General features: G+C 39.5%; 1 protein-coding gene across 1 annotated transcript in view; it reads left to right on the plus strand.

Annotated features, from left to right (window-relative positions):
* The window catches only part of stk39 (serine threonine kinase 39), a 114,713-nt gene that overhangs the window by 67,118 nt on the left and 32,886 nt on the right, over positions 1–14,709 (plus strand). The gene's annotated exons all lie outside the window — the stretch shown is intronic.

A 14,709-nucleotide genomic window follows, 5' to 3' on the forward strand; every position in this document is an offset into this window, starting at 1 on the left:
AAAGTGCACCGTGTTAATGCATTTTCTCAGTCGCCCTGGGTACGCGTGGGAAGAGGGCCTTTAACCCTGACCTCGTGTTTGCATTCCCCTGCCTGAATTTGCGTTTGAGCCCATGCAAAAGACAGACCACAATCTGTTCTCAGATCACGTCTAAGGCCAGGAAAGCCAAAGTGAGTGTTTTACGTATTTAAAGACAGCGTAAAACAGAAGACCTTTTTTCCTGAGTAAAGCAGCTTACCGAACAAGGAAAGACGTAAGCTGGGTCTTGAATGTATCCATCAGTGGTTGATTGGATTGTGAAAAGTGAAAGTTATGGGCTTGACTGCAGTGTGACCTTGTATACGTCTGCAGAGAGAAGTATAACAGAAGAACAAGATAAGACATTTTGATTATTTATACCTGAATACTTGATTCTGATTAGCTGGAAGGTGTGCGTTAAAACCGTTTAATGCACAGGTAATTCCAAATCAGTGTACAATATCAATGCACTGCTTTCTCACACATACGTGTCACACCTACAGAGATCGGAGATCGAGCTGCGCACACACAGAAACATTCATGAGCTCAGAGACTTATTGTCAACGCTGCTCCGTGACTTTAATAAACTAGCTTCACTACTGAATCGCTATATTATATTGCTCAGCAAGGAGTGCTAGATCTAATGAGTTGTAGCTGATGGAAATCCACGGCTAGCTGTGCATTAAATGATTTGAATGCACTCCGCTTCGCATCAGGTGGTTCGTTGCCTCTGTGCCGTGCATTAAAATCATTTAATGCACAGCCAGCTTTAGATTATTCCTTACGTTTTTAAGGGTGTAAGGAAGTCTCTTATGCTCACCAAAACTGCATTTATTTGATAGGAAATACAGTAAAAACAGGCATATTGTGAAAAATGATTTACATTTGAAATAACATTTTTAAATGTAGTTTATTCCTGTGATGCAAAGCTGAATTTTCAGCATCATTACTCCAGTCTTCAGTGTCACATGATCCTTCAAAATTCAGTCTAATATTTACATTTACATTACATTTATGCATTTGGCAGACGCTTTTATCCAAAGCGACTTACAGTGCCCTTATTACAGGGACAATCCCCCTGGAGCAACATGGAGTAAAGTGCCTTGCTCAAGGACACACTGGTAGTGACCGCTGGGATCGAACCAGCAACATAAGATGATGATTTGCTGCTTTCAGTGTTGAAAACAGTTGAGCTGCTTCATATTTTTGGGGAAACTGTGATATTGTTTTTTTTTTTAATTCAGGATTTTGTGAATGGAAAGTTCAAACAGCATTTATTTGAAATGTAACATCATAAATGTCTATAAATTAAACGGTTGGTATATTTTATGCACTCTTACTAAATAAAAAATGCTTTTAAAATATAAAATCGTATTCACCCCAAACCTTTGAATGGTAGTTCTCAGTCTGGACATGTCATCAGATCATGGACATTTGAACCTAATGAGCTAATCAATAAAATGTAATTTCCATTGACCAATCAAAAATGATTTCAAAGGGCTTTACATTTTTAACCTTTTCCCTTTCTAAGGAATGGGCCTTTTTGAAAGTATCCCTTTTAAAAGTTCATTATCACGGGTCTAGGTCAAAAGTCATACAACACAAACAAACTGATTTGCGGAAAGATGTCAATACGCCATTTTTCAAATACAAGTCCACTGACGTTAAAGGGTTAGTTCACCCAAAAATGTTAATTCTGTCATTTCCTAACCCTCATGTAGTTCCAAACCTGTGAGCAGTGTTGGGCATGTTACTTTAAAAAAGTAATTAGTTATAGTTCCTAGTTACTTCTTTCAAGTAGTAACTGAGTTACATCATTATAAAAGTGACTAATTACCAGGGAAAGTAACTACTGTGTTACTTTTTTTCTTCAAATGTTCAAATATGTCAAATAACCTGGATGCCCCCAATATTAAATATGTTAAATGAATGAATTGGAACTAAATTGAACACTAAATAGATAAAACATTGTACATTAATGTACACTATTGCAATGTTGCTGTGGGACAATGTGAGCTACACCTATCAAATTCAATACATTACTGTAAATATTATCAGTAGACCTACTATAGTGTAAATATTATCAGTACTATACTACTCTGGTAGTAGAGCTTACGTTATCAACTGGGTTTTTAGCCACTAGTTTTGTGGACTGCATGTGGTGATGTGAGGCGCTTCATTAGATTAGAATTACTTGCGACCAACATGGAGAAACTCTTTCTTCCTGGGCATAAGTTGCACGTTACATAAACATTCTTACCTTTCACCTCAACGAGGGAAAAGTAGCGCTTATACTTCCAGTTTGCGAAAGCTACCTTTGAAGTCGTTGGACTTGCCATCGCTCTGACTCCTCCTGGTCGTTGGTGTGTGTGACTGTGTATATGTGTGTGTGAACTCAACCTATCAATCTCAACCTCGTCTCCCACCCAACAAAATCATCAGTATGTGTACCACCCCCTGCACGCACGCACACACGCACGCACACACACACACACACACACACACACACCAACCAACCAGAGAAAAAAAAAATGTTGCAGGTCTGCCTGACAGAGAGCCTGTTCAGATGAAAACCGCTTCAGGGAGCTCAATTATAGTAATGCCGCATTTTAATCTCAGTAACACTAACAGCGTTGTAACGGGAGAAACAGTCATTCGTTTGATTACTCGTTACTAAAAAATATAATTCCGTTAGTAACGCCGTTTATCTATAACGCCGGTGATTCCCATCACTGCCTGTGAGACATTCGTTCATCTTCAGAACACAAATGAAAAGATCATTTTGATGAAATCTGAGAGCTTTCGGTCCCTCCATTGATAGCTGCAACTCTGAATCGCTGGAGTTGCAATGGTGTCGGCTGTCCAAACTTTCTGAAGAGACTCGATCGCTTTATATGATGAACAGATTGAATTTAGGCTTTTATTCACATATAAACATTGATCAGCGAACATAAACAGAATCTCAACCCAACTTGAATGACGTGCAAGAACAAACCTCTTGCTGAAGCTCAAACGAGGCTCATTCTCACGTTGTGTTACTGCAGCAATTTTGTTCTCGGCGTCTTTCAAGTTTGGTTTATGTTCGCTGATCAATGTTTATATGTGAGTAAAAAAGTAAACTAAATCTGTTCATCATATAAAGCGATCGAGTCTCTTCAGAAAATTTGTACTAAACCGCTCACTTCATATGGATTAGTTTTAAGATCTGTTTATGAACTTTTTGAAGTGTCAAAATTACAAGGGGGTAGGGCTGAGACAGAAATCTGATTTCATCAAAAAGTTCTGAATATGAATGAAGGTCTTACGGGTTTGGAACAACATGAGGGTGAGTAATTAATGACAGAAATTTCATTTTTGGCTGAACTATCCCTTTAATCTACGAACTCTCCTGTCTGATTTTGTTTGTTGGACTAAACAAACTTTTTTTCAAAAAGCACATTATTTTTTTTCACATATTTTACATTATTGCAGCACCTCTCTCCCCAGTGTGGCTCGAACACGTCATTTAGTTCCTGTTTCGATGAAGCCCCTCCTTCTGAATTACAAAATGTGCTGTGATTGGTTAGCTGGCCCAGTGTGTTGTTGTGATTGGCAGCGCTTAGCGCATTTTTGGGAAATGTCACGTTCCTCCATAACCGCAAGTTCTTCTCTAGTGTAAATATTACGGATGGTGTCAATTTCAAACCAGTTCGAGCCTGATTGACGATGTTGACGAACAAGAGGATCGCGCAGAACACAGAACCATCTTACAAAAGCGAGAGCTTACAAACGCTACAGTAAGCAAGCTGTTCTCCATAAAATGTGCAGGCGTTTGGGTTTTAATGTTCAGGAACAGTGTTTAAAATAAATTAGTCAGCCCTAGGAAGGTCAAACACATGAGTTTTGGAAAAGAGGTGGGAAAAACTTTGCCTCTTTGACATAGTGACAACACTCTAATGCAGCTCAACCAGGCCACCTTTTTGTGTATTCATCATTGTGACTTTATAAGATCCGGAAAAAAACGTGTTGTAGTTCTTGGAAAGTGGATTCTGTTCCCTTTGGAGTGGAGCTTTGTAACCCTGCAGATCTTTATGCTCAAACAGCAACATTACACACTAACTAAAGTTGAAAACGTGGAAAAGCATAATAGGACCCCTTTAACATAATGTGATTCATGGAGGGCTAAATATTTAGCTAATGTGATGATGCTTTCAGTCACCAATTAAAGTGCAACACTTTTTACTCCAGCAGAAATTGCGGAAAAAGTCCACAGGTTGTGTGTGTGGTTCACAGGCATGTTCAGAACTAATCATTACATTGAAATCTTTCTGTCTTTCATCCAATTATCCTCAACAGCCTCAGTGTGGAATGACAGAGAGAATGAACCGTGCGAAGAGCCTTTTTCAATTTTCAGCATTGAAATTTATAAACATCATTGATTCAGCACCAAAAATGGACACCTAATCAAGCTGCGCGGACAGCTGAGTTTGAACCCTCATCACACAGAGAGAGAGAGAGAGAGAGAGGGTGAACAGATGCAGGAGAACAGAGATGAATGGCTCACATCCATTTGCACAGTGAGGTCAGCAGCGAGAGCAGGTGTTCGGCTCATCAGAACGGATCAGGATAATGGCCAGGAAAGCGAGGGATAGACTTGTTTGTGTATGTTTGCTAAATGATTTAAAATGACTTTAATTAACTCTGCAAATAGTTCTTGACGTAAATACACGCAACCAAATCAATGAACGCGTTGTTAGAGGCTGATCGGTAAAGCGGTTTCTTATGATTACATGCCCAAAGCAGAGCTTGACCCTAGTTGATCTGAATATTTGGCTCGATTGTGAAATGGATTTCGGTACGGTCTTTGTTTGGCTATGTGAACAGGTTGGGCAATGCTTGAATAAATCTGCAGACCCGGTGCAGTGGAAGTGTTTGCGCTAGATGCCATCTAAATCCACAGATTAATGTGAAGTATGAAAGCGCCGGTCCAAACTGTGGCTGGCCGTTCACAATGGTGGCTTGTTTAGCAAGGAAAGTTATTACGTTAGTTTCCTGATATTCTGAGAGATTTCTTTGTTGAAAATTGAAACGCGGTGTGAATTCTCCCGATCTCATCATGCGGTATACAGAGGCATGAGTCTATAAATCTGGGGTTTATTGGGATTCTGCCGGCAGACAGAAAAATGTCTGTGTTTGATAAGATAATAAGTGATGTGTGGAGTGGCTCGGAGAGAAGGGTGAGAGAGAGCGAGGGATTCCCAAGAGAGAGGATGGATTTCTAGATATTGCTCTGAATTTAGATCCTCTTCAGTACCGCCAGTGCGAGAGACGAAACCTGCGTGAGCAAATGCTCATTAGAAAATGGATAGCTCTGACTCTGAATTCTGATTGGATGAGCAGCGCTAACCTGTGATACACATTCGGTATTAATGGGATGGTTCAACCAGAAATGAAAAATTCTGTTATTATTTACTCACCAGTTGTTCCAAACCTGTATGAGTTTCTTTCTTCTGTTGAACACAAAAGAAGATATTTTGGTAACCAGACAGTTGACGGAAGCCATTGACTTCCATTAGGGCTGGGTAAAAAAATACTGATTTCTCGATTTTAATCGATTCTCACTTACAAAACAATATTGATTCTTAAATCCCAAGAATCAATTAGGCATCCTGTTTTCAGTTAATGAATGAAATAAACATTGTAGCGCACCTCCCATCCAATAAATCGCAATAATCGTTGTGCTTTATTACTATTAATATGAAAGTCTCAGATTTCAAATTACGTCTTATTTTTTTACGAAATTCAAAAGCATAAATACCGCTGTGGCGCGAGATCGCTCTGCCATGAACGGATCTTCTCTTCCGCCTTAATACCAGTTACAGTGCAAAATAAACACAAATGAGCTTTTGAAAGTGTGTTAAAAGATACAGGACAACTTACTGAAATCCATATCATGTCACATAGAATAGCTCAAGTGTTTCAACCTCAGAAAGATGTAAGTAAAATGGCTTGTAAACAATGTCATGTAACGTCATTTACCTCAGAAAAACCATATCCAGTGTCCATAAACTCGTTAGTCAGCTAGAAAAATGAACTCTAGAGAGGAGCCTTTTGCTAATTATGCACCACATTACATAGGCTATTCATTGTCATTTTTAATGTTCTTCAATATTTAATGCATGCATGTATGTAGCCTATGAATAAATCTGGCAAGTTTTTATGACAGCCACATGTTTATATTTCAAAAAACTAATTGGAGTAGAAATATGATTATTTGTAAAGGTAATATTATAACTTTATTATTATTATTAAAAAAAACATAATTTAGTGTAATTTAAGTGTTTGTATACAAATCAGTTAATTTTTACCTTCAATATTAGTAGGCTAATTTAGTATCAACTGACACTCCCATAGTTTACAACATTAGTTCAGAGATTTGTTTTCCTTTACCATTACAATTGTCCATCCATCCATCCATCCATCCATCCATCCATCCATCCATCCATCCATCCATCCATCCATCCATCCATCCATCCATCCATCCATCCGCACAGTGAGGATCCAATACATACATGCATGCATTAAATATTGAAGAACATTAAAAATGACAATGAATAGCCTATGTAATGTGGTGCATAATTAGCAAAAGGCTCCTCTCTAGAGTTCATTTTTCTAGCTGACTAACGAGTTTATGGACACTGGATATGGTTTTTCTGAGGTAAATGACGTTACATGACATTGTTTACAAGCCATTTTACTTCCATCCATCCATCCATCCATCCATCCATCCATCCATCCATCCATCCATCCATCCATCCATCCATCCATCCATCCATCCATCCATCCATCCATCCATCCATCCATCCATCCATCCATCCATCCATCCATCCATCCATCCATCCATCCGCACAGTGAGGATCCAATACATACATGCATGCATTAAATATTGAAGAACATTAAAAATGACAATGAATAGCCTATGTAATGTGGTGCATAATTAGCAAAAGGCTCCTCTCTAGAGTTCATTTTTCTAGCTGACTAACGAGTTTATGGACACTGGATATGGTTTTTCTGAGGTAAATGACGTTACATGACATTGTTTACAAGCCATTTTACTTCCATCCATCCATCCATCCATCCATCCATCCATCCATCCATCCATCCATCCATCCATCCATCCATCCATCCATCCATCCATCCATCCATCCATCCATCCATCCATCCATCCATCCATCCATCCATCCATCCATCCATCCATCCATCCATCCATCCATCCATCCATCCATCCATCCATCCATCCATCCATCCATCCATCCATCCATCCATCCATCCATCCATCCATAAAATGTAAAGAGTGTAAAAATGAACACTGCTACAAACAAGCAATTCAGTCATTTTATCACAGTTAAAGGTGGGGTAAGTGTTATTTCAAAAATGATTTATAAAAATGTCTCAGCCGAGGACCAAAACAAACTTTTAGCCAATCAGCAGTAAGGAGAGTGTCTACTAATAATGGTGCGAAGAGCACGCTCAGTGCACGTCATTATTCAAAATACACGACACAGGACGGACATTAGCCGAGCGACGACAGAAAGAGAGAGAGGGTAGATTAATAAACTAATTAAAATGTCTGTGGAACAAAAGAAGGCTTATGATCAGGCAAGAACCCGTGTAAATATCAGTAAAGCTTTCCAGCACTGGAGAGAACTCAAGGAGTAAAGGCCGAGGTTGCTTTATTTCTTCTTGATAGGCGAGTAACATTGATTTTGTTTTGTTTCACAGAACTAATATATGCTGGCTTTTGCTTGAATATGCTCATGTGTCATGTTCGCTTGTTTGTCCATTTGCAATCGTATCGTCATTCACATTTCCACATCCTATAACGTTAAACCACTGTCTGTTTCAAGTGCCAGCTGCCAGTGTGTCCGAAAAGTAAAACAACAAACTCCTAATATATGTTTGTTTCCTCTTTTAGTGATCGATATAACCCTCTAATCTTGTCTTAAGTGTAATATGTTCGTTAGTTGGACTGTCGTGCTCGTGCTATTGAGTTGTTCATGAGAACTGTGTTTGTGGGATGTAAGGGATGACTTTTTCACTGAACATTCAACCTGGATTACCATAGTAACACACATTGCTTTCACTTATTGATGGCATCATACCCTCGGCCGGCTGGCACAGCAGATTTCACCATAGACGTTGCCTGGGTTACGAATGTGTGGGGCAGAACTATCAAAATATGGGCGTGTTTTTTTTGGTGATTTGAAATATCAACATTGGTTACCTGAAATCACTTACCCCACCTTTAAAGGGATAGTTAAAAAAATAAAGATAAATAAAAGTCTGTTATTATTTATTCACGTCATGTCATTCTAAAGCATTCCAATGTCCACCCCCCCCCCCACCCACACACACACACACAAAGATATTTTAAAAAATTTGCCCATACAATGAAAGTCAATGGACTCTTTCAGAATATCTTTTGTGTTTCACAGTTGAAACATGACACACAATCTCTCAAAGTCATAAAGGTTTGTAATGGCATGAATTTGACTATCTCTTTAAGAGGGTTCTGCTTTGTGAACTCACTGCAGTGAACGGCCTCTCGTGGCATATTGCTTTATTATAGTGGCACATTATTTTTCTTAGAAGGTTTTGTTATTAAAAACACATAAACACATGCAAAAAGCCAACACAAAATAGAGATTGGAATGGACAATATTGTATTTTTGATTAGCTTATTCATATATTATTCATATAAATAAGCCCCACATACTATTTTCCCCCACATTCTCATTTGAGATAATGCCATAGAGTTTGTTTGAGAAAGTTTCTCTCCACAGAAGCTGTTGTCGCTCCCGTGTGTGTAATAGGGTCTGGGTTGATGTGATAACAGCATCTGCTGGCTCCTCCCAACACTTCATCATAGAGCACAAAACACACACACACACACACACACACACACACACACACACACACACACACACACACACACACACACACACACACACACACACACACACACACACACACTTCCATATGTTCCCTAGAACCCCTATCCAGCGCACAAAGCCCTTGCTCTTTAGAAACAGGCCAAGTGGAGAGCGAGCTCAGGGAGGTGTAATTATTCTAACCTTGACATGTAAATGAATGCTTAAGTCCAGCATTACTCTCTGTTCCTGCTGCCTGACTCTCTGCCCAGACTCAGTACTGGACTTAATGATCCTGAGTTTCTTGAACTGAAGAAATGTTGAAGTGAACTCTAGATTTTGCCTCAATACCTAGAAGTTAGTGGTCATATAGGGTTTGTTGATCAGAGACAATATAAAATATTTGATATTAGAGAGATCTTTTTTACAGACCCGGAGTAGCAGTAGGTTTAAGTTGAACTAGTTTTAGTGTAGCTAAGGGTAGTCATGATACCAAGAGTTCAGTAGTCGCCACTATAGGTTTGAAAAACTTGCTCCCCTTCCTTCCTTCCTATCTATCCTTCCTCCCTTCCTATTCACCCTTCCCTCCGTCCCTTCCGTCTGTCCATCCATCCATCCGTCCTTCCTTCCTTTCCACCCTTCCCTCCGTCCCTTCCGTCTGTCCGTCCATCCATCCGTCCGTCCTTCCTTTCCACCCTTCCCTCCATCCCTTCCGTCTGTCCGTCCTTCCTTCCTTCCTTCCATCCTTCCTTCCTTCGTATTCACCCTTCCCTCCATCCGTCCATCCATCCTTCCCTCCATCCCTTCCGTCTGTCCGTCCTTCCTTCCTCCTCTCCTATTCACCCTTCCCTCCGTCCTTCCATCCATCCATAAGTCCGGCCTTCCTTCCACCCTTCCCTCCATCCCTTCCGTCTGTCCGTGCTTCCTTCCACCCTTCCTTCCTTCCTTCCTATTCACCCTTCCCTCCGTCCTTCCATCCATCCATAAGTCCGGCCTTCCTTCCACCCTTCCCTCCATCCCTTCCGTCTGTCCGTCCTTCCTTCCACCCTTCCTTCCTTCCTATTCACCCTTCCCTCCGTCCGTCCATCCAGAAGTCCAGCCTTCCATCCATCCATCCATCCATCCCTTTCATCTGTCCGTCCTTCCTTCCACCCATCCCTCCACCCATCCCATCCCGAGAAAAATGTCCACATTTAAAATGTTAAGTAAATAGCTTCTCATAGACAGCGAAAGAATAACATCTGAACTGCGTATGTGTATAGGTTGCGCAGAGGTTTTGCTCTATCCTCAGCACATGCATCGTACACCTAGGGTGGCTTGAGGGTGAGTAAATCAGGGGCTAATTTTCATTTTTGGGTGAACTAACCCTTTAAATTCTGCTTTCTTTCACAATTCGAATTGTGATTCTGCTTTCAGTGTGCTAGCTGAATTCAAATCCAGTAACTGAATTAAAATGTAAAGGCCAATTGTAGTTTTGTAGTCCTCAAGACCGATCTTAAGAATTTTTTTTGAAGGTCTTGGTCTTATCTCGGTCTCGACCACATTTGTACTTGGTCTTGTCTCTGTCTCAGACTTAGAGAACTCAGGATTTTTTTTTCAAGACCACAATTGGGATATTACTAAATTCCCGGTGTAATGTCTGATTTATTTATTAATATCATTAATGTGATTGGATGTAAAACTTACTGCTTCAGGTGCAATCAATAACTTATTTGCAATTTTATTTATTTATTTATTTATTTATTTATTTATTGTACCGGTTCAGAAATTAATTAGGGATTGTCAAAAATGTCACCAAAATTAATACAAATGCTCAAAAAATTCAAGATATTGTCGCATTAAAAGTACTTGTATGAGATCTGAATTATATCACGTTATAATATAAAAATCAAGCAATATCCCAAAAGCAAGAGAGCTGTTTTCACAAATTTGAGTATGACTGCAAACATTATATTGCTTTTATACAAACATTAAACATATTTTAAACAGTATTCTCAACATTATTTATACATTAGTAATTTACCAATTCAGATGCATCTTCTGTACCACCTCTGCAGTGCAAAGATGAATCTTGTTGTTAATGATTTAATTTGATTGTTAACAGCTCTATATAGTCTTAATCTAATTAAAAATGTCATTTCTCATGCAGTAATGTGGATCTTTATGAATTTAAGTAGTGCTGGTCTGGTCTTGGTCTTGACTTGGTCTCGCCCTGCTTTGGTCTTGGTTTTGTCTTGGTCTCAACCCCTCAAATTCTTGGTCTTCTTTTGGTCTTAACACACATTGGTCTTGGTCTCAGATTAGGTAGTCTTGACTACAACACTAGCCAATTCACACTGCACAGTTTGTTGGATCAGTGTGTTACCCCTGTCGGCATCTGTTGCCAATGGTCGGAGTTCGCTTTCACCCGACTGAACATGTTCAATTGCCGTTGTTGGGTCATGGAATATCTGAGCAGTGTGGCATGATTTTTCAACAAACTTTGGCAAGAGTAAATTATCCTTGTAGTGAAAATGGCAGGTTTCTGGACAAGTCAAAAGACAATTCTAGAGAAAGAGCTAGGAGATATTCGCAAGAGAACGCTGGACACTGGACAGATTTGTTACATGGATGCACTCTTGCGTTACAATATTGCGAACATAATGTCGACGCCATAGAAACTGCCTCAAATGAACTATAAAATGAGAAGAAAGTCATGTCAGAAAGCTACAATCTTTTATTTTTATTGGATAAAATGAATGGAGAATATCTCGTGTTTTTTCGTGGGTGCGCTTGACCATTTCCATGGGTGCTCGAGTTTGTCTGTTTGTTGGTGTGAACATGAGTTATTTTTCATAAAATTCTGTGCAATGTGAATTGGCCTTAAAAGGCATTCTAAATTCAGATTGGCGCATCACCCTGTTCAAACCAATATTGGTGAAATTTCATGAATTGTAATACTGATATTGCTCAGTTGACAATTAACCTTGCACACCTGCAGGTAATAGATAGTTGCGTAGAAGAAAGGACCAGAAAAGCAGGTCAAATTTAAAAAAACGCAAGCTTATCAGTACTAAACAAGTATCAAAATAGCTTTATTCGCAACGTTTCAGTCCCATGACCTTCATCAGGCATATACGGTAATCATGCATACTGATATTGCTACCACAGCAAAAACTAGTTTGTTATTGAACACATACTCTTTTATGCATGTTAACAAATTAAATGAATGCCATGTACAGTAGCCTTCAAGTATTGAGCAAACATTGCTTCAGGTTTTTCAACTAATTAATCAAAACAGTATTGAAGAACCAAGAAATAAATGAGCAATAAGTGGTTTTCTCTTTTCCTGCTCATTATTTTTTGTTGAATTAATATTAAAAATTAAAGAGACAGCAGCAGATCTGTTAGTGTTCATTTACACTGTACTGAGAAAAAAATTAATCGGATTGTTTACCTTTACTTAAAGGAACAGTACACCCAAAAGTTCTGTCATTATTTACTCGCTCTCAAGTCGTTCCAAACCGTTATGAAATTCATTCTTCTGTGGAACACAAAAGAAGATATTATGAAAAATGTTGGTGATCGATTCCCATCGGCTTCCATTGTACGGTCAAACAAAAATAATTGAAGTAAATGGGAAATTATCTTTTTAAGGGACTATCCCTTTAAATAACCGTTTACATTAATATCTCACCAAGACTCGAGATTTGAAAATTCACGCAAGCATCTGTATTTTCTGGGAAGCGTGGGTGTTCAAATGCGCGTGACTGTTCGAAAGTCGGCTTTTCATATTTCTGATACTGTAGCAAGATGATAACATTTCTTTTTGGTGTTTTAGTCTACATCTTCCATATTGAGTGTTGCAATTTCTCCCATGCATTTTTCTATAAGCGGACCGTCTTCTTCTTTACCGCCTCAGGCTCCGCTCAGACTTAACCTACTAAAGCGAATGTCCACTCTCTCCCAGTGGATGCGTTTTTGGTTTTATTTTCCTGCTAGGATCATTGTGAGCGATTGACTCTTTCTTTGTAAGCCGTAGTGGATCTAAGATAATGGCACCAGGGGAGCGCTGAACCTCATATGTGTAGTCTTCACACACATTTAATCAACTAGTGGTGTTGTTATCCGGCCTGCTGGCTGTGAAGGCATTTCTACTGTCGCTCTGGCTCAGTTCACGCTCAATGGTTTTAGCTGAGTCCTGTCAGCTCCCATTACCCAACAATGAAGCGTTTGGCCGATCATCTCTGACAGCTTTTGTGCCGGAATATGATACGGATTTGTCCCTGCCTCGCGACTTCGCTGGAGTCTTACTCAAAGCTCTTTACGCGCCACTAGTGTGTAAAGAAGCTCCGGAAGCGGGAGGCTGCGTTCGATTTGATGCTCTGCACTGAGGCTTCTTTATGGAGGGTGAATTACATTTAGCTGCGTTTCACAGTTGCGATTTCAGTGAGTTAGATTGTGTTTTTTTTCTGACAGGCTGTCTAGTCCAGCACTTTTAAAGCGCTTTCATGACTCAAATCAGGGCTTCAATGTAAATAGCATCCCAAAGTTGCAAAGTTGCCTTAAGATATGTATATTAGGGGTTGGATGACTTTAAGTCGACATTTATGTGATCTATGTGACGTTGAGTCGATGTCAACTAGTAGCTGATGACGTCATTGATTAACAAATAACTGAAACTCGAGCTGAGACTGAACGCTGCCCACAAGGCTGTTGCTCCTACATAATCGCTTCTTTATCAGTTTGTCTTTGGGTCGTTATATTCCTCACAGATTTCTGCTTGATTTAAATCGGATACAGATAAAGTAGCACAAAGATTACATTTACATGAATGCATTAGTGTGAGAGTGATTGTGTGTGAATTGATTCTACTTGACTCTCTACTAATAGTGAAGCTGTGGGTTTTAGTTACTAAGAAATGTTCTGGAACTTTTCAGTTTCTAAGCTATTTTATCGATAAATCACAAAACAATGCATTTCTGCGCTTCTGAATGATTGTGTGTGTGTGATGTGCAAGCTACTGTCTGTACGTGTGTGCGCGTTACAATGCAGTGCATTAGTTTAGAACGGCGATCAACTTGTGTACAATAAGCTGTTTAAAGCATTCACCCGATCTATTTTGACCATTCAGATGGTATAATCAAACATAGTATCTTGTGGAGCACTCTCAAAGTATGCATTTATTTGTCATTTTAACTGTTGAAAACTGAGTGTAACAGTGGACTTCTTAAGAGACAAAGATTTCTTATTCTGTTGTGCCCTCTATAGGCTATGAATAATCAGCGACTAGTCAACATCGAGCTTAAAGTGTCATGGCAGAACTTAAAGTCGACTAGTCTGTGCAACATATGTAGCCTACATACAATATACCCACACACACACACACACACACACACACACACACACACACACACACACACACACACACAATATATTGCCAAAAGTATTGGGACACCCCTCCAAATCATTGAATTCAAGTGTTCCAATCACTTCCATGAACACAGGTGTATACAATCAAGCTCCTATGCAGACGCTTCTACAAACATTTGTGAAAGAATGGGTCGCTCTCAGGAGCTCTGTGAACTCAAGCGTGATAGGTTGCCACCTGTGAAATAAGTCCATTTGTGAAATTTCCTCACTGCTAAATATCCCACAGTCAACATTATAACAAAGTGGAAGCAATTGGGAACAACAGCAACTCAGCCATGAAGTGGTAGGCCACGTAAAATCAGAGAGGGGTCAGCGCATGCTGAGGCACACAGTGTGCCAAAGTCGCCAACTTTCTGCAGAGTCAATAACT

The sequence above is a fragment of the Gobio gobio genome (genome assembly GCF_949357685.1).
Source record: "Gobio gobio genome assembly, chromosome: 7".
Lineage (NCBI taxonomy): Eukaryota > Metazoa > Chordata > Actinopteri > Cypriniformes > Gobionidae > Gobio > Gobio gobio.